The following is a 23,999-nucleotide window of genomic DNA, read 5'->3' as shown; positions in this document are numbered from 1 at the left end:
CTCTCATCATATTTGAATCGTGCTTTGGTCGCTGACCTCGGACCTGTTTGTAATAAGTGACCCAATTTAGCATCTAGGATCAATTGGATACACAAATCCTGCCACCGCGATAAGGTGTTGGCTCAAGGAGTCAATTATAATTAAATTAATTTTAAATGATTTTATTTTTCAATTTGAATAAACTTTTTTTGTTGTTGTTGTTTGGGGGTTTTTTTTCATTATTGTCGCTGATTTTTTCTTTGATACTTTGTTTTGAGCGGGGCAATGTTTTTTTTCTCAGCTTCTGTAAGACCTGACCTATCAAAGAATAGCCAGAAAATTCAGATTTTTGGGAACTGAGATGTTCCTTATAACAAAACCCACAAAAATATTTTTGCTATATCATGTTGTTTATGAGAGATTTTTTGTATCACATTTTAGTAAGCATTATGTAGATTACATGTGATATGACGATTTGGGGAAAATCATATTTTAAACCTGCAGTATCAAATTTGATACAGATGATTTAATTGTAATATAAAGAATGAGTTACTTAATAAATATGCATGTAGCAAATATGATACGAATGGCATTATAGGGTTAAAAAAATATATACTTTAATTGCAAATCTAAATGCATTTTCTTACTCACTCCATTCGTTGCTTGTTTTGTGAGGTAGACATTCAGAAAGGAGTACGAAAAAGCCTGTAAGACGCAATTTCATGATATCTGCTCATTGTTTGCAGTTGTGTGACGTCAAATAGTAGCAGAAGCAGAAGTAGGTCAGTGTGCTATAGCGCATGCAACGAGGCAGCTGCACACTATCTCCAGCTGTGATTAAGTGCCACCCAGGCTGTGTCATTGTGTCTATTCGGAAGGGTTAAACACTTAAGAACCGGATGTGCTGATGTCACTAGTGGAGGATCTTCTACGGAGGATTCACCAGGTCAGACAGATTAGACTTGGTTCTGAGATTTTGAGCTGGGCATGAATTGAAATGGAGTCATTCACACTGATTTGAAGTGAGATGCAAATGCAGATGACCAGTCGAAGAGAGGCCCCACTCCATCTTTCATGATTACGAGCTGACCTAATTTCACTACATCCATCCAATTCTGCAGCACCACACGACAGTATTTAGGCCATTGCAAATCAATACAAAATAAGTCGGTCATAAGAAAAAGATCTACACTTGATCATAAGACTTGCAACGTGAAGAGCAGAATTTGGACCCAGAACCACTTTAACTGAGCCATATTATCTTCTAATCTCCTCTGGACTGACATTTTGCATTGGCCTTTTTGCACTTGTTGAATTATAGTCAATTTCTGGTTGGCGTTTCCCTGTGTTTATGCTGATTGAGCGTGTTCTGCTGTCTTACTTCCTCCTTTGTCCTGTTCAGCTGTCTCTAAATATTTCGTTCCCTTGTTTCAGTTCAATGTTTTTCAGTTCATTGTGGGGTTTTTTCCCATGCTCCACATTTTTTTCAGACATGTGCCACTGCTTTAAACAGCTAGCTATGTTCACACTGCAGAGTAGGTTTGATTTTTTTTCTCAATGTATCAAGTATCAGATTTTTTTTTCATTTCAATAAAAACATCTCAATAAGTACAATTCAGATTAAAAAAAAAAAATCTGACCCAGGCCTCTTTCGTATGCCAGTATAAATTTCATATGTATCAGAGGTGGGCCGCCCGTTGGTTGAGTGGTTAGCACGCCGACCTCACGGTGCAGAGGTCGTGGGTTCGATCCCGGCTCAGGCTTTCCTCTGTGGAGTTTGCATGTTTTCAGGGTGCCCAAAGACAGCTGGGATAGGCTCCAGCACCCCCCCCCCCGTGACCCTTGAGAGGATAAAGCGGATCAGAAAATGGATGGATGGATGCATCAGAGGTGACTGCAGTTTGATTGCTCAGGTTGCACTTATCCGAACTTGACATCAAACGGTATGTCACAATTGATTAAAAACAAAAAACAGAAGAAACAGGCGAAAAGCAGTGGCGTATGAAAAAGCATAAAACGTTGGAACAAAGATGTTTTCGAACTATCTGCATGATATAAAACGCCCAGCACATCACAGAGTGCCATAGCGCATCACTCATCAACACACCCAGGTTCTATTTTCAGCAGCATGTATAAAATACTTTGTCACCGTGCATGTGTACCAAGTTGTGTGTGTCCTCATTCCTTGGCGGTGGCTGGTTTCCACACTTTCTATGCTAGAGTGGTGCTAATGAATCATTGGCGCTTGAGTCAAATCGACACTACTCTTGTGCACATGCTGTTCTCAAACTTGATTATACTGACAAGTGGAGGCTTTTTGATTTAGGATGACACTTGTTGATCTTGGCCTGAGGCCTGTGTTCTCAATTGGAAGCCTACATGAAGGATGGAGGGAAGGCAAGAGAGTGCCATAGAGTGTTTGTTAGTCATAGTGTTTTGGAGTGGAGATGTGACCTAAATTTAAAAAAATAAATAAATAAGCTTCTATTTGAACATGTTGAATGGACAGATCGCATGTTGAAACCTCGTTTTTAATTTAAATTTGTATGTAAATGTGTACCCTCGTGAGCATAAATGGCTAGAATAAATGAATGTCAATTTGTACATCATGTGCAACTTTGTACCATGTCGCGGTGCACAGAACGGGGTTGCACAATGCAGTAGGTCACTGTTTCATTGTTGTGGCGCAAATTCATGTGACGATGAATCTTTCAGTGCAGGAGAAGAAAGAGACATTCAGTCACTCATTCGTTTTCCAACTGAGTAAAATGAAGAAAAATAATCGACCACAACAAGAAAAGTTATTTTTCTTTGAGTGTGTTGAACCCATGTTTTTCTATTCAAAGAATACAGATGCGCCATGAATGAAACTTCTTACATATTTCATCTCGCTCAAGATGAGGATGCTTTGTGATAACTTCAGTTTGTTGAAAAGCTTCCTGAGAACATGCTTGAGAGTCTTTATTGTGAATGTATGCGGCATATCACTCATACCTTAAATCAGGTTCAACCTGTGACTTAAATGTTAGATTCTTACATTCATGTTCACAATCACACCTAGGGACAATTTAGAGTGTTCCGTTAACCTGCCATGCATGTTTTTGGAATGTGGGTGGGGACTGGAGTACCCAAGGAAAACCCACGCAGGCATGGGGAGAACATGCGGCCTCCACACAGGAAGGCCAAAGCCAGAATCAAACCCTGCACATCTACGCAGTGAGGCGGACGTGCTAACCAGTCACCGAGCCACCCTCTCTTTAGTTATGTTTTCATTCATTTCTACGTATTATGCTCCACAGAAAAGGTAGAAAGATGACTAAAAATGTCTGTAATTTTGCCCGAGGTTACTTTTGTACTCTCAGTTCCAAGTGCCGTCGCCATGTTCGTCAAGGAGACTTTAATAATACTGAATAGACAATGGTTATAAGTAGACAAGAGTCAAATAGACAATGGTCTGTGGTTTTCCTCTGCACAACGGTGCAACCTCTTCTTCCCGCTGGGATGAAATGACTCTTGGTCACAGTGACACAAAAAAATCACCATGACAGGGATAATGACAGCTAATTCATCAATTCTTTTTTTAAACATCTGAAATGGGTTGAAATAATATATTTCGAAATCTTCTGAACTTCTGTTACAATGCCAGTACCATAGCTGTCTTGGGGGTCAACTTTATTTGCGACCCTCGTGAAGATATGAGGATTAGAAAATGGATGGATGGATGGATGAATTTGTTGGTGAAACATTACAGTTTTCCCCCCTTTTTACAATTTGTACATTTTGTTGTGCTTTTTTAAAACTCTCACGCTTCGCTTTGTGTGGTTACCGTCCTTCCTCTCATCATCCTGACATACATTTCTAAATTGATGACCTACATTAACTTTCTTGTTCTTCTATCACTGCCCAGTCCTCCCACACTCTCTCTCTCTCTCTCTCTCTCTCTCACACTCACTCTTTCTGACCTCCACATGCTGTTGTCACCACTTTGTGGAAAGGTGTATGTGGACACATGCTTTCTAAGGCTTTCTGCAGATGAATGATAAATAGGGCACCGCTGCAGTGAATCTTCAGGTATGAACATTTTCCTCCCCATTGTGAATCCATTTCTTATCAGGTTCTGTCCGGTTCAATCTGTGTTTAGGCAGTCGTCTTCCTTCCATCATGCCTCAGTGTCCTTCTCAACTCTCTTGTCCCCTCTGATTAATTCGAACATATTTTTAACATCTTAACCAAAGGACAGACCAAGACACGGGGAAAAAAGTGTGCACGTACCGCGAAAGTGAATAGAATTCCTGATTGGTCAATGACAAACTTCAAATCTACACTTCAATCACATGTTGACCGTTTAATTTCAAATTCACTGTAATTGTATATCCAGGCAAAGTCGTAAAATCTCAGTCATTGTCCATACTTTTTCTGGACCTAGTTCTATGTGCTGTCTTCGTTTCTGTTCCAGTCGTTGTTGTTTAACAAAATAAGGATAAAATGAAATCTTGTTCCCCTTGTTCTGCTCATCTGTACCTTGACCACACTCATTTTATTATACTATACCGACTTGCTCCCAAAGTAGGTCATATTTTGTAGTTTGTGAGTTAATCAAATATTTCACAAAGACAACGTTCTTTTCTAATACTTTACCCTGTATTTTTGTAAAAATGAAAAATAAAGTGGAATCCTCCAAAGTGGAACCCATTCCTGATTGGCAAGTTATTCTCATTTGAGAACAACTAACTATAGAAGCAATGTCTCAAGTAACATATTAGCTGATGAGTGGATGAATGGATGGATAGATCGATAAATTCTTCCTTGACAGGGCTCATAAACACATTCACACATTCCCATCAAGACACATTGTACACAATGAAAATGAATGAATGAATACATAAAAAATTACTACAAATACTAAAATACATTACTAGTGCATGTCATAAAGTGTGTGTTGAAAAGTGAAATAAGATACAAATACAAAGTGCATGAAAAATACGACTCACCATAATATGCGACTCACTCGCATATTATGCAGAAGTGGGCTTGGTGCGTGGGGATCTCCCGTTGAGATAAATCCGAATTTTAAGTAGGACTCCTGATACTGTCAAACGTAGCCTTCTTTACTTGAAGGTCGTAAGCTCCTCTTCTGTCCGCTGGCTGGGCCTTTACCCCTTCCCAAAGAAACTTTCGATGGATGTCACCAGCTGTTCGTCGATAATGATGGTTGATGGAGAGCTCAGGGTCGGGCGGGTCCAGTCGTTTCGTGTGCAGTTGTTTTTGAACTGGTTAACGTTATTAACTGTCACACTCGTGTAAAAGAGGTTAACCAATCTTAAATCAAACTTAAAACAAATGTACTCATTCAAGAAGATGCCTCATAGACACTAAAGAGAAAACGTAAACATGTTTGCAGATCGTTACCTGTCAGTGGGGTTTTATGGCTACAGCTTTATGAGTTGTACTGTACAGTATAGGACAGGTAGCATAAGAATACACCCTGCGATTTGTAGCTGTTCATGACCTGACGTATTTTTTTACAAAATGTTCTGATTTAATTGTAGTGCTCATGTTGTACTAATCGGAACATATGTAAGTAAGTTCGATATCTGTTTTTGGTCATCGTCACTCTTGTGTCATCGCCAAAAAATAAGAATACAAAGACAAGTAAATACACGTGATGATGGTTGGAATGCCAATTGTTGTATTGAGGCATATTTTTCCAAATTTCTTTGGTTGTGCACAGACTCTAGAAAGGCAACTTCTCAGTCCTTCTTTAGCTTCTCACATGTACGCTCAGTTTACACTCGCTCAAAGAGCCCTTTGTCCCCCAGAGAGGTAAACTCTCAGTGAAAAACAGAAAACGTTATGAGAGTAGAGACAACTATGTCATGTTCACTTTTTTTTAGATTGAATGTCAACATTATTCACTACCTCCACAAGATTTCATTATCAAAATGAGGGTAACTTGGAGTGGATGGCCGCAAAGCCTATCAACTTCATTTATATTCCGTTATCTTTCACTGCACTTTGACTTCGACTCTAAGGTTATATTCTGTTCTCATGGAAGTAACATTGTCTTGAGTGTTCTCCCTCCTGAATGAGTCTTCAAATATAATTCTGCAAACAGGGTGACATTCCCTGCATAAAATTCCAGGTTCTGTGTCAAAATGTGACAATTAAAGGCCCTGTGACAACATGCCAAATATAAATGATTCAAAAACAATAACCAAGTATATAAAACGAGTCAAGCTCTTCTCTCCCGTCTCAAACACATCATCTGAATCACCTACTCACTCTTCCGTCATTCTCTGTGTTACTTGCGCATACTGACAGCTGAAAATGAGGAGGTCAAAAGCGGGCATGCCAGCAGACTATGCTAAGGGAAAAGGTATTTTTAGGTTGTAGGCATAGCAAGCTAGTTGCTGCCAATTGGCTTCTCTGTGGGAGCTTGTGTTGAAATGCTATATCGCCACCATTCAATACAGTGGTACCTCTACTTACGAACATCTCGTCATACAAAATTTTCAATTTACAAAACGCCTCAGCAGGAAAATATTCCCTCTTGTTAGAAAATGAATTTCAAGATACGAAAGGTAAAAATACAGTATGGGGTCCTAGTCGCAGCTTAGTTTCCTGAACGCAACATACCTATAGCTGCCTTGTCATTTTCGAAGGATTGTTAAACGGTAACAAAAGCAAACGTCCTTGGATCAGTTCTTTACAAAGCACCAGTCAAAAAACACTTCTGAGAGAGAACATAAACTAAAGAAGGGCAAAAAAACGATGAGGACAGGGTTAAAAGTTAAATGACCATCATTTTTATTCTTCATTCTTTGTTTTTTACATTATGAACAACCCTCAGTTATTGTGCAATAATCTAATTGTAACATGTACTGTATTTATTTTCATGTATTTTTATGCTTTAGAAAACATTTATGTCTGAATTTTGGGAGTTTGGAACGGATTAGGGCATTTACATGGAAAACACGTCTCTACTGACAAAATGTTCTAGTTAAGTAATTTCTTCTGCAACCAATTAATTTCATAAGTAATACCTCTACTTACTGTACTATGTACTATGAGAATAACACACATTTTGTTGCTCAGCATCCAAGATTGAGGGGTTGTATTGTTACCAAGTGCACCAAGCTTACGAAAATGTGACTCATTGTGTGGCATATGTAGACATTTGTGTTATAAATGTATACATGATAATGTGGTGGTTTTGACACAATTGAATGATGCTTTCATCTATGGAAGTGTCGAAAAATTGGGCATGACTCATGACAAGTCGATGTTTGCCTACTCTTCTTTTCCAAAGTTCTCTAAATGTGTCAGATTGTGCTCATAACTCCTGTGCACAGACCCATTCAAGTTACTAAACAGATCAGTTAGATTTAGCTCAGGGTCATTCGAAAATGTTCCGGCGAAGCTCTTCTTTTCTTCATTTGGATGCGCACATGGAGTCATTTTTGAGTTTTAATCTTCCTCTCCGGTACATGCAGTTCTTCTACCTTCTTTTCATCCTTTTTTCGGGGACATCCAATTCTTTGTAATGTTACTCATCCTCAGGCTGATGCTGTTCTTCATCAAATCTGTCCATCGCTTTGCAAAATGATTTTTGACCCTCGGAAATGGTGTCTTGCATAAAAACTGCATGAGTGATTTGCTCTGGGGAAAAGCTGAAAGTCACTTCTACTTTATCTGGTAACTTTCAACATACTTGACACAAATATGACTTCTATTCTTTTTTTGAATCCTTGTCTTTTGCTGTCAGGTGTCACTCAGCCAGTGTCAGATATTTCTTTCTAGATTAGTTCAACGTTTTTGAATAATTTGCTGTTAATGAAGGATCCTTCAGAAAACACAACACCAAAGGTCAGAGCAGAACAGGCTTTGCCCAGAAATCTCGAACTTGTCTCGTTGTTGTTCCACTGAATTTGATGTTTTTTGACAAACAATTAATGTAGTCAAACGCAACCAAATGCAAGACTGAACTGATTTAAAGTTGTTCTCAAAAACAAATATTCCAGTCTACTATTGACATATTAGAGCTTCAACTTTAGATTTCCACTTGTCCATTTGTGATTGTTCAATGTTTCCTTTCTCTAAGGTCAGGAAATAAGAGGTTTAAAAATGGGTCAGTATTTTTTTTCCAAGCAATTTTGTTTTCGCCAGCAAATGTTTCCCAGCACGTGAGCTGCAAAATTGCTTTGAAAAGTCAAGGCTGGAGTCAAAGTCAGCAGTTGGGTGATTTTGTGTCAAAGGGTTCAGGGTTTTGAACTCTGCTTCTGTTGTTTGGGACCAATTGTCAGGAGTGGGTGATTTTAAGACGGAACGATGAAGTTACATGTTAACAAAGGATGTGGTGGTTTTAAAATTTAAAAAAAGATTCGTTTTCACGTGATTCACTGCAAGCATGTAGAGAAAAGAGGATGTCAGGGAAACATTCAACACTTGAGACGAGAGAGTCTCCAACTGACCTATTATTTGCCTTGGAGCATGCACGGCGCGACGCCGGGGCGAGAGGCGGCTATACCCCGTCAGAAATCTGTCTAGACCCCTTCAGCCCACCCCTAACAATTTATTCACGTATTCATTTAAGTTGGAAAAAAAAAGCTTTTTTTTTCAGTTCACAAGTAGCCATTCTGTTCCAATACAATTCCTGTTTATGTATCTGTGCCTTAGTTGTACCCCATGTATGCTTGTGAGGGCAAGTAGGATCCGGATGAGTCTTTCAGTTACTTGCACACTAAGGGCACATTCGGTAATAATCACCAAGCGGGCACTGGTTCACTGAGACCATTTGTAAACTTAGAGCTTTACTGAAATTTGTCATTCGGCTATTCAGAGTGCACCAAAATTGGCCTTGGGCATTGAATGTTTGAGCTAAGAGAATTAATAGCACGCCAATCCTGATTGAGTGTTGTTGGTGCAAATGCAATTATCAATATTATTCTTGTCATTAAGCAGGGTCCAATGATTTTTGCTCACAGGCTTGAAGTCAGAAACGACAGTAGAGATGAGAGGGAAAGGAAGAGCAAGATTGGGTTTTAAATCTTGGGATCAACAGTCTGGAGTCTAAGCAGACATCTTGGAAAAGTCAACATGTAGGTCTTAGGAGTCTTCATCATATTTTTATGAGTTCAGCCTGACCTCATTGTGCAGGGATAGCGACACCTTGACCTGATATTTCATGAAGCTGCTGCTTTTGGTTTAATATGACTGAGGGAATGGTGAGAAACTATTTTGGCTTGCTGTCTGGTCTTTGGCTCCTTGTCCCACTGAAATTTGTCTCACAAAGTCATCCAATTATTTTCCACAAATGAACAGCCACAGTAACAATCATATCAATTATTGTACAGTATATACATTTTATATTCCCCCTCTTTATGTTTTCACTCCATGTAGAAGTGTTTCTAAATGAAGGTTTTACACACACACACACAGACATTAGTCATGCTCTACAAAGTCCCTCACAAAGCCTCATTAGAGAGGAGTTGCATAACATTTTCTAATTCTGTCCAAATGTTATAATAAGACTTTTTTTATTCCTGTGCTCCATGTTTATGTACTGATATGAAGCTGTTGAAAGTTCAAAAGTCTATGTTTTCCTTTCTTTTAATGTTTCTTTAAGTTGTTTTTATTTTTTTTCTTCACTCAATTTTAGGTTTTCCCAAATGTATTCTGGCTGGAATAAGAAATGCAGCTCCTTACTGGGACCCAAATACTATAAAATATGTGTGAGAATCAGTGGTTTGGAAAATGAATGAATGGACGAATACAATAAAGCACAGCTATCAAAGTTGAGGCCCGGGGGCCAGATCTGGCTCGCCACATCATTTTATGTGACCCGCGAAAGCAAATCAAGCATGTCATGTTCCATGATGCTTGCTTAAGTCTGAACCAAAATTTCAAATTGTCATATGTGTTCCACAATAACAGTCATTATTCTTGACTTCTGATTTTAAAACTAGTTATCCATCAATTTGTTGTGCGCTGCGTATGTAATATGTGGAGGGGATTAAACATTTATACGGTTCCCCAAAATTCATAACGGCCCTCCAAGGGAAACGGTAACTACAATGTGGCCCGCGACAAAAATGAAATGAGTTGGTCCGAATTGCCAGCACCAAGTCGGATTCATTTCTAGTGAGGCTTGGACTTTGCCAAAGCTGTTCTATGTCCCCGATTCAGTTGGCTTCATTAAGCCGTGACCTTGGAGAGTTTCCCAGCCAAAAGTGAAGCGGTTGGGATGAGAATCTGCACCTCCAAATCTTGAGTCCATGGGATTCAGTCAGAAAAGGTTCTTGAAGGGAGAAAATTTGCGATAAATCGGTAAACTGCCAACTCTAACCGCCAGAATGCCTGTTATCAGATTTCCAAAGATGTCGGCATCTCTAACATCTTCGACAGAAAGAATCGCTAGGAGCCCACTGTCTATCCTGCCACAAATGTTGTGTCACAACGGGCGGGTTCACTTACAGTATGTCTGATCTTTGGATCGCACAAATTTGGTCGATTGCATTGAGAGACCAGCTGATAAATTCCATGATTTTCAGATTTCTAAGAGAAATGCAGTGAGAGGCTCAGGTTGATCGAGGCACACAAGATTGAAGTCAGCATTCCAGAGGAGATAAGGCAGGGACAGAGCAGAGGAAAAAAGCGTCCGCCTTCGGTGAGATCCAGAAGAAGAAATCTGAACATGATACCTCTTGGATGTTTCCTTTTTGAGCAGGGCTGTAGTCAAATTCCACATTTATGGAGTCCAAGTCAAGTGCAAGTCACAAAGGTCTGACTTAAAAGCAAGTCCATGTCACAAAAGTCCGAGTCCAAGTCAAATACGAGTCCACAAAGTCAGAGTCCAAGTCCAAGTCAGAGATGAGATCAAGAGTAAACCTTAAGCCTGAAAAATACTATTTTCATGACCACAAAATCGGAGGTGTCATTATACTCAACGGTAGTCTTAGATGGCATGAAACAATGTTACTTGTTTTCAGAGTTTGGTCATGTGACATTCGCAAGCTGATTGGTCGTTACCTGAGCCCTGAGCAACTGCAATGTCATTTTCAGTCGACAGCAAGTGGCAGAATGGACGCCTCCTGAGATGGATTTTGCTGATTAATTCATTTTCCACAAACGTAACATTATTCAGCATCGAGTTTTCAAACGTGTGGGGTTGCATAGAATATATTATTGGACATACAGTATATATATGTACAGTATATAAGAACATTTTTGAGTCGACCTTCCCTTTAAGATTGCAGATCAAGTTAAAATGTGAAAAAGGGAAAAATAAACCCTCACATTTCTTTATTTCACCAATTTCCTATATTGATGAGACAGCATCGGCCATGTGTGTGTTTTTGTTGCTCATCCTGTAAATGAATATTCCTTACACAATGTAAAGTGAAAAACAAAGTATTTTTCAACGTCATGAATTGAATTGAAAAGATGCATTGTTACAACATGGAAGTTATTTGCAAATCTAAACTTTTCATCCATTTATTAAACAAGAGAATAACACAGATTTAACGATTTAAACTGAAAAAATGGTGTGTTGAACCACCTCACACAAAAAAAAAGGAAAAAGCCAGTTAGGTTAATTTTACTTACTCACTTTTGTTGTTCTATTACACCAGTATGATGTTTCCAGGTGGTGAAGTGGAACTCTGTGAAACTAATGGCTTTGTCACTCTCTCGCCTGATTTAGAAAAATAAGATTAGGAGGATAAATTTAGCCTCAATGCTTAAAAATAACCTGACGCAAGTAAAACAATGAGAGTGGAAAAACACAAACACGAGGCGGTTTAGTGCCAGGAAGAGCATTCTGGAGATGTCTTGACAAAGACTAATGACTGCAGGCGAAGTATTATGGACATATATTTATTTATTTCCGTACCTTTATGAACTGTGGCTCCTGGTGAATTGCTTCTCAAGGGCTTGGAATGCTGCCAAATCGGGATAAAGAACAACAAACAAAGAAATAAAGGTATTTATTACCTAATGGATTCTTGCTTAACACATCAATTCTGTCAATGTAGAACCTCAAATGATTTTACCTTGAAAACATTTGCGACTGTTAGAAATGTGAATACACTTCAAGACTAGAAGATTAAAAACTGGCCAGAAGGAACTCAGTTCTGTAAAAAGCACAATTAGCAACAACAAAAAGGCATAGACTGGCAGTGAAGTGAAAGTACAAAATGTGACGTCAGTGATGCAGTGGTCGAACTCGTATAACTTCGATGTAGTTGAAATAAATGCGTGTGAATGTTTGTCCATCTCGATATGCCTTGTGATTAAGTGGCAACTGTGGAGTCTGCTTTTCACCCAAAGTCAGCTGAAGTAGCCTCGAGCCTCACGTGAACCCTAATGGGGTACGTGAAGAGGACGACATGATTAACATTGTACATTGTGCAAACGAAATTTCATTCGGTACTCATCAGCTCATTGACGCACAGCAATAGAGACAAATAGGCATGATACAGTCTATAGAGAAACGAGGATGACTTTCCGGTGAGTGACTTCCACTAAAAATGTCACTCTTTGTTACAGCGGGCTTTCGTTTTGAACAGTATTTTTCATCCTCTTTTGTTTTGAGTCATCAATGACAAAGCATCCCTCCCACCCCCCACCCCCTCCCTGATTATTGCACGCAGAGGCTACTTTTAATGCCTAACTTCTGTGTTGTTTTAGCATGTTCTACCCATGTCTGGGCTTTTTCTTAATATGCTCCAACAAACGTGTACAACTGCCAAAAAAACCCCAACTATATTGCACATGTGACAATAACAACACTTTCACCTTTCTCTAATCTACAGGATCTCCATACAGGACTAATCAGCTCAGCTCACGCCCTATAAATAGACTTGACTCGACTTGACCAGCCAGTGATGAAAACAGTTTTGGACAGCATGGCACCTCCTGCTGATGGGATTGCCCAGCCTGCTATTTACTGGATGAGGAGACTTGGCATCCAAACCTAGACTGATAGTAAACTAGGATCCCCACAACCGAGGTCACGGAACGATTACTGTTCGGCCATATGGAACATCCATCCATCCATTTTCTGATGCCCACGAGGGTCGCGGGCGTGCTGAATCTATCCCAGCCATCTTTGGGCGGTAGACGGGGTACACCCTGAACTGGTTGCCTGCCAATCATAATCACGGCACACATAGACAAACAACCATTCATGCTCACAATCACACCTAATGACAGTTTCAGTGTTCAATTAACCTACCACGCGTGTTTTAGGAACATCAAAGGAAGTACCCGGAGATAACCCACCCAGGCACGGGTAGAACATGCAAACTCCACACAGGATGGCAGGAAGCCAGAATCGAACTGAACACTTCTGCATTGTGAGGCGGACGTGCTCATAAGAAACATATTTTTTTTCTATTCAGGAATACAATTTGCATCCTTTTTTTTTCTCAATCCCAGGAGGCTACAAAACAAGGCCCACAAAAGCAATGGTGTAATGACAGAAAGATGCAATAGGCAGAAAGCCCTTCATATTTCAAGTAAAGAAGAATGCACTGGGGAGAGGAGAAGAGGTCAGAGGAATGCTCCACGGATGCGTAAACATTCACTGGGAACTCATCCCTCAAAGCCTCTCCATAATGAGAGGCAATGCAATGCAAGTGCCAGCTTTCAGGACAGCGGTTGAGGTGATGGCATTGCTTGCTCATCTTGTAAATGAATGTTCCCTAAAAATGGGGCACTGCTGAGTAAACAACATGCATCAAACCCACACCGGATTTTTACCCGTCACCAAAAATAGAATCCAACATGATATCGGTTTGAAGTTTTCTCTTTTGAGATGTACGGTCAATTGAAGAATACACACAACCTTACCTGTCTAGGAGAAATGTTAGTTCCATGTTGTTTCTGAATCCTCAGTTGCATGACGTCTCTTTGGTCTGCTTCTGTTTTCTCGTTTTATGCCCAGTGGTTGGAAAACAAGGGATGATCTTTTTTTTTTCCGGAGGTAGATATTCTGCCCCAGTTTCAGCAAAGCACCCGAAGCCCCAAATTCTTCAAAACTAAAAGTTAATTGCTAATAAAAAAAAGATGTACAGTACTTGAATTACGACGCTCTAATATTATATCAGTGGCATGGTGATAGTTTCTGAGGGAATATGTCACCCTCGGTACAAGTCTGGGCAACATTTTTTTTTTCTCTTTCTTTTCAGATGATTTTACTCGCGCCTCTGTCAGGTCACGTTGGCTTTTTTAAGAAGATTTTCAAAAAATGTTTTATTTGTTATTATTATTTCAAACTCCCCTTTTGACAGCACATAGATGAGAATATAAAAGACAGTTTATGATTAAAAAATCCAAATTGCCATCAAGTAGACTGAAACGGTTATCATTGAACAGCCAATACATGCACAGTAAATGTGTAGTTCACATTTGATTCATCTCTTGGCGCCACCGCCAGGACCGCAAAGGTTTCATGCTATTGGCATGAGTAAGTATTGTCTAGATTGCAGATAGAATACATGTATTAGGGAAGTAGTACTGCTTGACTGCATTTTAAACAAAAAGTGGTTGGTCTCCACCGGTCGAAGCCACTGGCTTGTTTTCTCAACAATAAGAAAGCTAAGCCTTCAGAGGCAACATTTGCATGAGCCTTTGAACAGACAAAATCACATAAGCAGCGTTTCTAATCGGCTCATTCGTACTGAATGGAGCATTTGAATTCAGACAACAAGCATCGTGTTTGAGTTACATAAACCCAAATTCAACACGCTTGTGATATAACAAATTAAACACTCACTTTTTTTTCTCGACAAGATAGAGTAAATACACTGCCTTATATTATTTTAAATAAAGGCAAATGCAGCAAAGCTCACACGACTCTCATCTTCTTGAACAATACCAGAGTCGGCAGAAAGGTGATGGGTAGCTTTCATCGGCGAATAAATAATACAAAACAGTGTGTTTTTTTCCTGTCAGCTGTCTTTTTCTCACATCCTTTACAAATATTTCCCAGTGAGAAAATAATAAAAAGTCCCGCGAGAGCCATTCTGAAATGTGGTTGTATTGCTAAAGCGCCCTAATGTAAGTGTAAATGCTGTACTTGTTGTGTATGAAGCAACTTCTTTCCAAGAAGGGCCTGCCTATTTGAAAACAAACAGAAAACCGCTGTGATAGAAGCGTGCCTGTTTGAAAGCTGTACAGTATGTCCACATGTTAGATGTTCAAGTGGTGTTCAATGATATACAGTATCTGATTCATTTATTACAAAAAAAAAACATGAATCAAACTGATTTAAAAACATGACAATGAATACAACGTTTTCAGTGTGTCCTCATTCTTGTTTTACTGATTTTCCATTCACCAGAGACTTGACAGAATGACGTCTCTGATCCACTGGTTAAAGGACACTTTGATTCTGTCCTCTTTCATCTCAAACTGCTTCAAACAACAAAGCGTGTGACGGAAAAGTGGTTAGGACTGCACGACTGTCCGAGTTTTATGTTATGTGTTGTGTTTATTATTTTACTTTATGTTAACTGTTTTGTTAAGCGCTTTGTTACAGCTGCCGCTGTTGTGAAAGCGCTATATAAATCAGCATGTATTGTATTGTAACAATACAGACTCATTTGTGAAGGTTGAAAGGCTTTTCGGTCTTACAAAGAGGTTTTCGTCCTTTTTCATTCACAGTGTGTGATGCTTGAAGAAAGATAGAAAGAGAGGGCAGTGTGATTAGCAGCTCACGTTTGATTGTCAGCCGCCAGATGGTGCGGGGTTATTTCGGCCGCAATTGTTACTATAACACTGAGGAACATTGAACTTTAACGTTTTGGAATGCACAATCAATTAAAAATACAAACGGGCCTCTTGTTTCTGAATCCCCACTGAGGTCCCTTCGCTCAGCAAGTCTTGCCCACTTTTTAACCAACAAGGGATGGGCTTTTTTTTCCCCCAGAGGTGGATGTACCAAAATTGTCAGCAAAGCACTGCAACGCCAAGATGACAGGGTTTGTCAGTGCCCGCAGTGTGACAGCGAGTAATTCATAACTTGTCAATCACGCCGTCTGTCACTGGCGTTCTCAGTGCAGTAATTTCTAAAAGAGGAACTCAAGTCAAAAATTTTCTTTGCAACTCTGAATTTGGTAATCTGATTAATGTTGCATTTGGGGAATAAGAATTGGGCAGATTAATCCACTTGTTTTCATCCATCTCAGGGAGCTGACGTTTTATCCTGCACTGCCCCTTGCTGTCGACTGAAATTGACGTCAAACTGCCTTGCGAACGTAGGCCACGACTCACCTCTCTTCTGTGTTTGGTCACATGACGTTCACAAAGCGACTCATTTCGGTCTCCGGCTGGTGATGTTTACTCTCAAAATGGTGCGGGTCATATTAATGAATTATTCCGTTTAATTCTTGAAGTTAACCGCTGCATATTAAAACTTGTCATGTACTTCTCAGGGATTCGCCTGAAGATATACAGAGGGCGATTACTACTGGTGGGCCCGGGGAGGTGAGTCTCTTGGCATTCAAACATAGATGGCTTTGCAGTGTATATTCTGTTGCTTGTTCTCCATTTTATTGAATTTTGTCTCTATGCTCCCACTATACCGCAGTTCCATTGTCAGTCTTTTGTCACCACCATTTTTCTCTTTGCACCAGTGCTCTCTGATTTTCGGTGGGATCACAAAAATCCCACATAAAAAACAAAACACAACTTACGTCATACAGTATGTATGCGGAATATTTCGTTATTTCTTAATTACACTATGAATACTCCAAAACTAAACTTAATGTGAAGTTCCAGATTTCATCAAAAGTTGTCAAATAGGTTGATTGAAGCACGGTTGTATGAGATGGCCTTTACTCAGCTAACAGTAGTCCATTAAGTTTCATCATCGGTCTCAAATAAGGCCGGAAAAATGACACTATAGAGGGTCCATACGCCTATTTGCAGTTGGGCTGGAAACCAGTTTCTTATGAAAGGCTTTCAGTTTGTGTTTTGACCTACATTTAGCATGACATTCATCTCGCTGATGGAAAAATGATGGCTGAAATGAGCGGTCATAAGGCACGTGTACAGCGAGGCTCAGGTGTCTCTGACGAGGACACGTGCAGCGGCTGTACTGTTACTCTGTGTCCTCATTGCGCTGTGGTGATCTTGACATTCACCTAGTGTTAACTCTCACTTGCGTGATGGGCAGATGACTTGATTAATTAAATGGCGTCCTAAAAGCTATAAAGTTGAGGTGCTAACATGATCAAAGTTGGGAAAGTGGGGCATCCCAATTTTAATTCTGTAGCTGTATCATTTGATCCTCAGTAAACCTGTCTGCTGACCCCGCTGTTGTGACAAACTGGACATGCTTACCTACAATGCTGTCAAGAAAATCAGGTTAACACACTGTGATGGGAACAGCAGTGAACATCGCCCATTAGATTTTCTTCCTATTTGTCACAGTATTGTTCAGCCAATTTCTATAGTGCTTGTCCTCAGTGGGGTCATGTTTGAATTGGAACTTTTTTTTGTTTTTTGCAAATTTATTGCAAATCAGAAAAAAAAAAGTCATCGAACAAATTTGGATTAAATTTCCAACAACAAAATGTGGAAAACGTGAAAATCTTCTCTGATCTCGTGTAGTTTTAATACCTCGTAATACATTGAAACATTCTCACTGGCACGGGTATCACTAGTATGTGGGTTATCGCTAGAGAAAGAGTCACCGTGTACAGAGGGTCTCCGTCAATTACTCGCGGCGGTGAAGGCGAGATGGGAGGTCGAGCCAGAGGACTGGATGCAACAGGCTTGAGCAAGGCTACGTTGAACACCGGATGAACTTTCATGGTGGGGGGTAGCCGGTTCTTAACGGAAATTGGATTTATGATGGCCTCCACCACGAACGGTCTAGTGAACCTTGGTCCCAATTTCCTCGAGGTACCAGCCAGATGAAGATCCTGGGTTGAGAGCCACACCTTCTGCCCCATGCGATAGTCCAGACGTCATCATCGGTCCTCTATCCTCTGATTACCGTCTGAGACAGGGCGGCCCTGGTCTCCCTCCAGATCTTGTGGGCCCCTGCTGCAAGTGGAGCTGGACAGATGGAATTTCGACAGTGGTTGCCGATACCCGAAGGCTGTCATGAATTGGGACCACCCCGTGGCTGACAAGATGAGGGTGTGATGAGCGTATTCTACCCAGGGCCGATGGGTGGCCCATGACGTAGACTGAGGAAGGCAAACGCAGCGGAGTGCAGTGTACAAAGTCCTGGTTCTTTTTTTCTGTTTGTCCGTTGGTTTGTGGGTGATATCCGGAAGACAGGCTCGCAGTGGCTCCCAGGGCTCGATAAAAGCACCTCCATACCTGGGGAAACGAATTCGGGACCCCGGTCTTAGACAATGCCCACCGGGATCCCATGGATGCGGAAAACGTGGTAAATAAGCAGATTGGCAGTTTCTAAGTTGGAAGGAAGTTTGGAAAGAGCGATGACATGAGCGGACATGGAGGAACGGTCAACAATGCTAAGTATTATTGACTTGTCTCGTGAAGATGGAAGACCAGTTATGAAGTCCTTTGAGATGTGGGGCCATGGTCGAGGTGGAGGTCATAACAGTCGCAGCAAACCAGCCGGTGGTTGGTGGGAAGACTTCGCACAGGCAGAGCACGCTTTGACGAAGTCCTCGGCGTCCTCCCGAAGCTCCTGCCACCAAAATCTTTGTGAAATTACTTGCATAGTTCTGTTTATTGCCGGATGGCATGCCACCTTGGATGTGTGCCCCCATTGAAGAACTTCTGGGTACATGTGAATGGGCGCAAAAAGTCATATAGAGGGGCATACATCCGGGACTTTGGTTCTTTCATGCGCCTTGACCTCCCCCCGTAACATTCCCACGAAGTACTGATCTGGAATGATATTTTTGGATTCGGGTCTGTGTGCCACCGGGTCGTTTTCTAACACTTACGTCGTAGTTGGACTCTGCTGGGGTGAGTCTTCAAGAGAAGAAAGCGCCGGGGAAGAGTTTCTGTTCAACCGGAGAGCCCTTGGACAACACCGCCCCCACTCCTGCTGGAGGTACACAAGAACAAAACATGACATCAACAATCAAACCTCTGTCTTGTTTTGGATTAACTTATGTAGCCCGACTATGGAACAGTATTTAAATTTTGGTCATTATCGTGGTAGTTGGACAGGACTTTATTAGCTGGTATTTGACGTGAAAAGTTTGAGAACAACTGAAGTAAGAAACATTTTGAGATATTCGGCACCTTGACCGAGATCTTCATTCACACATTTTACTATTGAGCTTGTATTTTGCTGTGCTGCTGGATTCCTCATTCAGCTCTGTGAAAGTGTCCAAACATCAGACATTGCGCTTAGTATCCATCCATCCATTTTCCGAACCGCTTGATCCTCACTAGGGTCGCGGGGGGCGCTGGAGCCTATCCCAGCCGTCGTCTCCGGGCAGTAGGCGGGGGACACCCTGAATCAGTTGCCAGCCAATCGCAGGGCACACAGAGACGAACAACCATCCACGCCCACACTCACACCTAGGGACAATTTAGAGCGTCCAATCAGCCTGCCATGCATGTTTTTGGAATGTGGGAGGAAACCGGAGCACCCAGAGAAAACCCACGCAGGCCCGGGGAGAACATGCAAACTCCACACAGGGAGGCCGGAGCTGGAATCGAACCCGGTACCTCTGCACTGTGAAGCCGACGTGCTAACCACTGGACTACCGGGCCGCCCTTGCGCTTAGTATGCGAGTCAAAATAAACATCAGTGAGTCATGTTACATATGCCTACATTCCAGCGTGCGCAATGAGCCGCTCCGCAGATGTTTCCTCTCTCTGTTGTTGTTGTTCTCAAGTGTGCACCCAAGGGTCTCCCCGTCACAGTTAGATTTGCTGTGAAGAATACTTTAAAAGGAGCATGGCCCGGACTGAACACATCCCCTTTAAGCTGGTGCACTAATTATAAGCGTGGTCATTTTTTGGCATTGAGCGGAAGTGACAATCAACACATTGTTACACAAAAGCAGCTATACAAGGAAGTGTATTTGGAATGGTTGCAGTTCATATTCACGTCATGTTCTTTTATTTGCTTGGATACAGCTGCATTTTTATGAGGAAAAATGTTAAGGGACAAATCACGGTGCGCGACATACTGGGAAAGCTATCGTGCTCATACAGTACTACCAGTATATTGCACACAGATGTGTTTCACCACAGTCAAATATTGTAGAAACTTTTATTTCATGCAATCATATTTGTAATATAAATGTTTTTTTCAGAGGGCCAATTCTAACTGTAATCTAATTGTTTCTTATGAAGCATTACTCAATCTAATCATCAAAATTATAATATACTGTATATTTTCTATATTTATATCTATATACAGTATATATATATATTTTTTTTTTATTTTTTTTCCTGCTCTACTGACGTGTCTCCCCATGAGGAAGCAGAGTCTGGGATTTGAAGTGTCGAGGGTTTCCCTTAGAAATAGGGTGAGATGGGTGTTCGTTCGTTCGGGAGCTCAGAGTAGAGCCACTGCTCCTCTGCGTTGAGTGGAGCCATTTGAATTGGCTCCGGCATTTGATAAGGATGCCTCCTGGATACCTCCTCAGTGAGGTGTTACGGGCACATTCCACCCAGAACCAAGGCCTGCTTTTTATTTTTGAATACTTCTTGTGCGCATTTTCACACAAGAATTAACGTCCCTGCTTTGACTGAGTACACACATAAGGATTTTTTGGAATCTTAAAAGATTATTTGTCTTTGGCAGACCTTACACATAGCGATAAAAAAATGGAGCGTTTTACGGTTTTGGTCGCATTCTGTGTGGGGTGCTCTGATAATCTCAACGCAACTCTCCTGACACATAAAGATTCTCTTCCACCACCGGTCAAGAATCCGGTCTTCCAACGGAGAGGTCTCGCGTGATTATGTGACTTAACAAGCCCAAAGACGACAAGGCACTTCTAGGTATGCAAGTGTTTTCAAAGAGTCCATGTGACATCATAGCAAAGACAACTATGATTAGCCAAGTTGCCCAAGTGACAGACACATGTTTGTACTTTAAAGTACTGTAACGATCTGGAATCTGATCAATGTTATTTTTTAAACAATATGAACCATAAAACTCAAGTGGAATCCAAGTAAAAAAAGGGGGGGGGGGAACATGTTTTTCATCAAATACCATCATGTGAAAGTTTTGCCTACCGTCGGGACGTTTGATTCCGTCTTGCAGGCAAGACCAAAATGAGGCTGAAGAAAATTGTCTCGACCCTAACCAGTCAACTTTACTTTCAAATAGCGGCCAATCAAGGTCGGGTCCAGGTGACACCCTGTTTTAACAACATATCAGTGTCACATTTTAGACTACAGGGGCTATTTTATTACTGAGTGGTGTTAATCCAACACGACATTCTGTTTTTAACACCAACTTTTTACACGTGCAGCCTATCGCTAAACAATTCGTGCAAATGTGTGTGTGTGTGTGTGCATGCGTGTCTGCATGTGTGCGTGCACGCGCCAAGGACATGCCGCCCTTTTTCTGAGTTTTTCTTCTGCAGAAATATCACGTGCGTGCAGGCATACAGCGCACCGAAAGGTCTCGTGACATTTCTAACAAGGATGAATGTACACCTGTCTCTGTGGGTATTTCTAGCCTCCCGGAATGATTTTCTCCCGGACCACTTCGAAGAATGTCTAATAATAAACACGGTGTTTGAGTAATGACTTTGTAAATGGGGTCACGGAAAATGGAGACAAAGGTTCTCCGTTCTCATGCAAATGATGTGCAACATTCTGTTGTCGAACAGACATCATGCGCAGGGGCAATGTGTTGTTTCGTGTTGTTTCAGGGTGGACACGTTTGTCGACTCAGTAGGAGGTGAAAGAATCCATTAAGTGCTCGTCAGAGGAATTCTCAGCACTGTGAACACGTGGGACAATATTGAGCGACTCCCTGAATGGCTGTCACACTCAGGGACACGTTTTGTTCACACACCTGCAATGAGTCAGGCAAACTTTATTTATCAGCAGACAATTTGTTGCTGAAGTTTTGTCATTGTGGAAGACAGACGGAAATAGCGTTCTGTTCACTTGCATATTTGTTTGTGATAAAGGAGAGTCCCGTTCAAATGTATGAATCCCATGTTGTCAGTTCTGTTCAGAGCAGTGGTTCTTCACCTTGTTAGAGGTACCGAACCCAACCAGTTCATATGCACATTCACCGAACCCTTCATGAGGGAAAAATAAAAACGCAATTTTTTTTTACAAATACGCATTTATTAAAAACAGAAGAAACTTCAATAAAATTTCAAGTCATAAGTACACGTTTTTTAATTGTGCACAAAATGAACCAGACGGTGAAGGCCAAGCGAGCGCGTCATAACTAATTGACATGTTGAGTCGGGTGTGTCTTATCCTCCATGGCAGAGGCTTCGTCGAACCCCTCAGAGCGATTCACCGAATCCCAAGGGTTCGATCGAACCCAGGTTAAGAACCAGAGGATTTTTAAATGTGCTGCCAAATCAGCTGGGCTAGGCTCAACCTTATCCACAAACCCCAGTGAGGACAAGCACTATAGAAAATGAATGAATGGATATTTTTATTTGTTTTGATATTGATTAAGCCTTTCAATTTTAAAAATATATATTTTTAATTGTATTTCAATTGTATTTTCTGGAAAACCAATTCAGGGTGTACAGACAGCTGGGATAGGCTCCAACACGCCCGCGACCCTTGTGGAGATAAACGGATTAGAAGACGGTTGGATGTATTTTCTGGACATGCTGTACATTCAGAAGTATTTCTCAAGATCATCGTGTATTTCACCCACTGATCATCAGACACCCTGATTCAATAGAGGCTTGTCCCCAGTGTGTGTTCATGATCACAGTTCCGCTTTGGAGGACACCTCAGGCTTAGAGCACATGTTTGGGTAGGGTGGGTGCTTAGAGTTACGGTGTTCAAGTATTAGGGTGAACTAACTAAACATGAACCAGCAATTTCTCAACCGTAGTTTTTAGTGTGAAGATCGGAGTTGCAATGTGACTCACAGTTCTCATCATTTAGCTGGAAATTTCTGCAGTCACGATGGTCATCGGACAAATACAGTAAACGCTTAAGCTCGAAAGACTCACAAATCATCACGCGTGAAGATCAGTCAAATCTCAGGACACTCATAGCATGATGCGGAGGAACTATATTTTTGGTGCGCTTTCTCACAGTTTTCTCATTGCATAAATTATGCTAATTAGAAAATAAGACCGCTCCAAGCTAAAATTGTAATTGGGTTAGTCGCTGCTCTTTTAAAGTAAAGAGTTATTTTTTCATAAAACATTGCTGTTGCATTTAGTTTTTGGGGCCCTGCTGTTATCCGAGTTGAAACACGCGGATGTCGTCATGCCGCTCATTTAGATCAATTTATTGGATTTGGATTGGGATGAGAAATCTGAAATAGAATTGACTGAGTCTGTGTGTGCCCGTGTGTGTTATGTAACTGTCAGATTTAGCAGAACATAGCCCGCAACCACATTGTTATAACTCCAGATCACAAAGACACTGAGCAGCACACTGTGTTCTTCCGCAGTACGGTTGTGACAGGTTGCTTAATCTTGCACATCCTCATCTCCAAAAATATATAAATATATCGCAAATACCTATGTCTATTCTGGGTTACTTGCAATCCCATTGGGGGGGGGGGGATACTGAATGTGTCTGAGTCAAGAGAAAAAAACAGGTTCAAGCAACTCTACCCGACTGAGAACATACACAGAAAATATATTTTTAATTCCTCGGTACTCAACATTTAACCAATGTGACACTGAAATGACTGTAAGAGTGACTTCTGCCAAGACCGTGACTGCAAGACTGATTATAATATTTCAGTTTCAAAATTCAAATCCTTACAGGTGAGCTACAACGCCCGCAAAAACGCACTGACGTCAGTGGGATTTGAACCCAAACAAATGTTTTAATCTAGCACAGGGATGGGCCACTTAAATACAGACGGAATACCTACAAAATATGTGGATTTC

General features: G+C 41.0%; 1 long non-coding RNA gene across 1 annotated transcript in view; it reads left to right on the top strand.

Annotated features, from left to right (window-relative positions):
* Nucleotides 1-3,663: 3,663 nt before the first annotated feature.
* LOC147202231 (uncharacterized) overlaps nucleotides 3,664-23,999 on the top strand; it is a 45,339-nt gene continuing 25,003 nt past the window's right edge. Inside the window, exons 1-3 of the long non-coding RNA XR_015101409.1 lie at nucleotides 3,664-4,050; nucleotides 16,170-16,334; nucleotides 16,416-16,467. This is a non-coding gene — a long non-coding RNA (uncharacterized LOC147202231). The remainder of the gene's footprint in view (nucleotides 4,051-16,169; nucleotides 16,335-16,415; nucleotides 16,468-23,999) is intronic.

This window comes from Hippocampus guttulatus, chromosome 7 (genome assembly GCF_054856545.1).
Source record: "Hippocampus guttulatus isolate MCC_2025c chromosome 7, RoL_Hgut_1.0, whole genome shotgun sequence".
Classification (NCBI taxonomy): Eukaryota; Metazoa; Chordata; class Actinopteri; order Syngnathiformes; family Syngnathidae; genus Hippocampus; species Hippocampus guttulatus.
The sequence above is the reverse complement of the archived record's forward strand: the minus strand, read 5'-3'. Positions and strand labels throughout refer to the sequence as shown.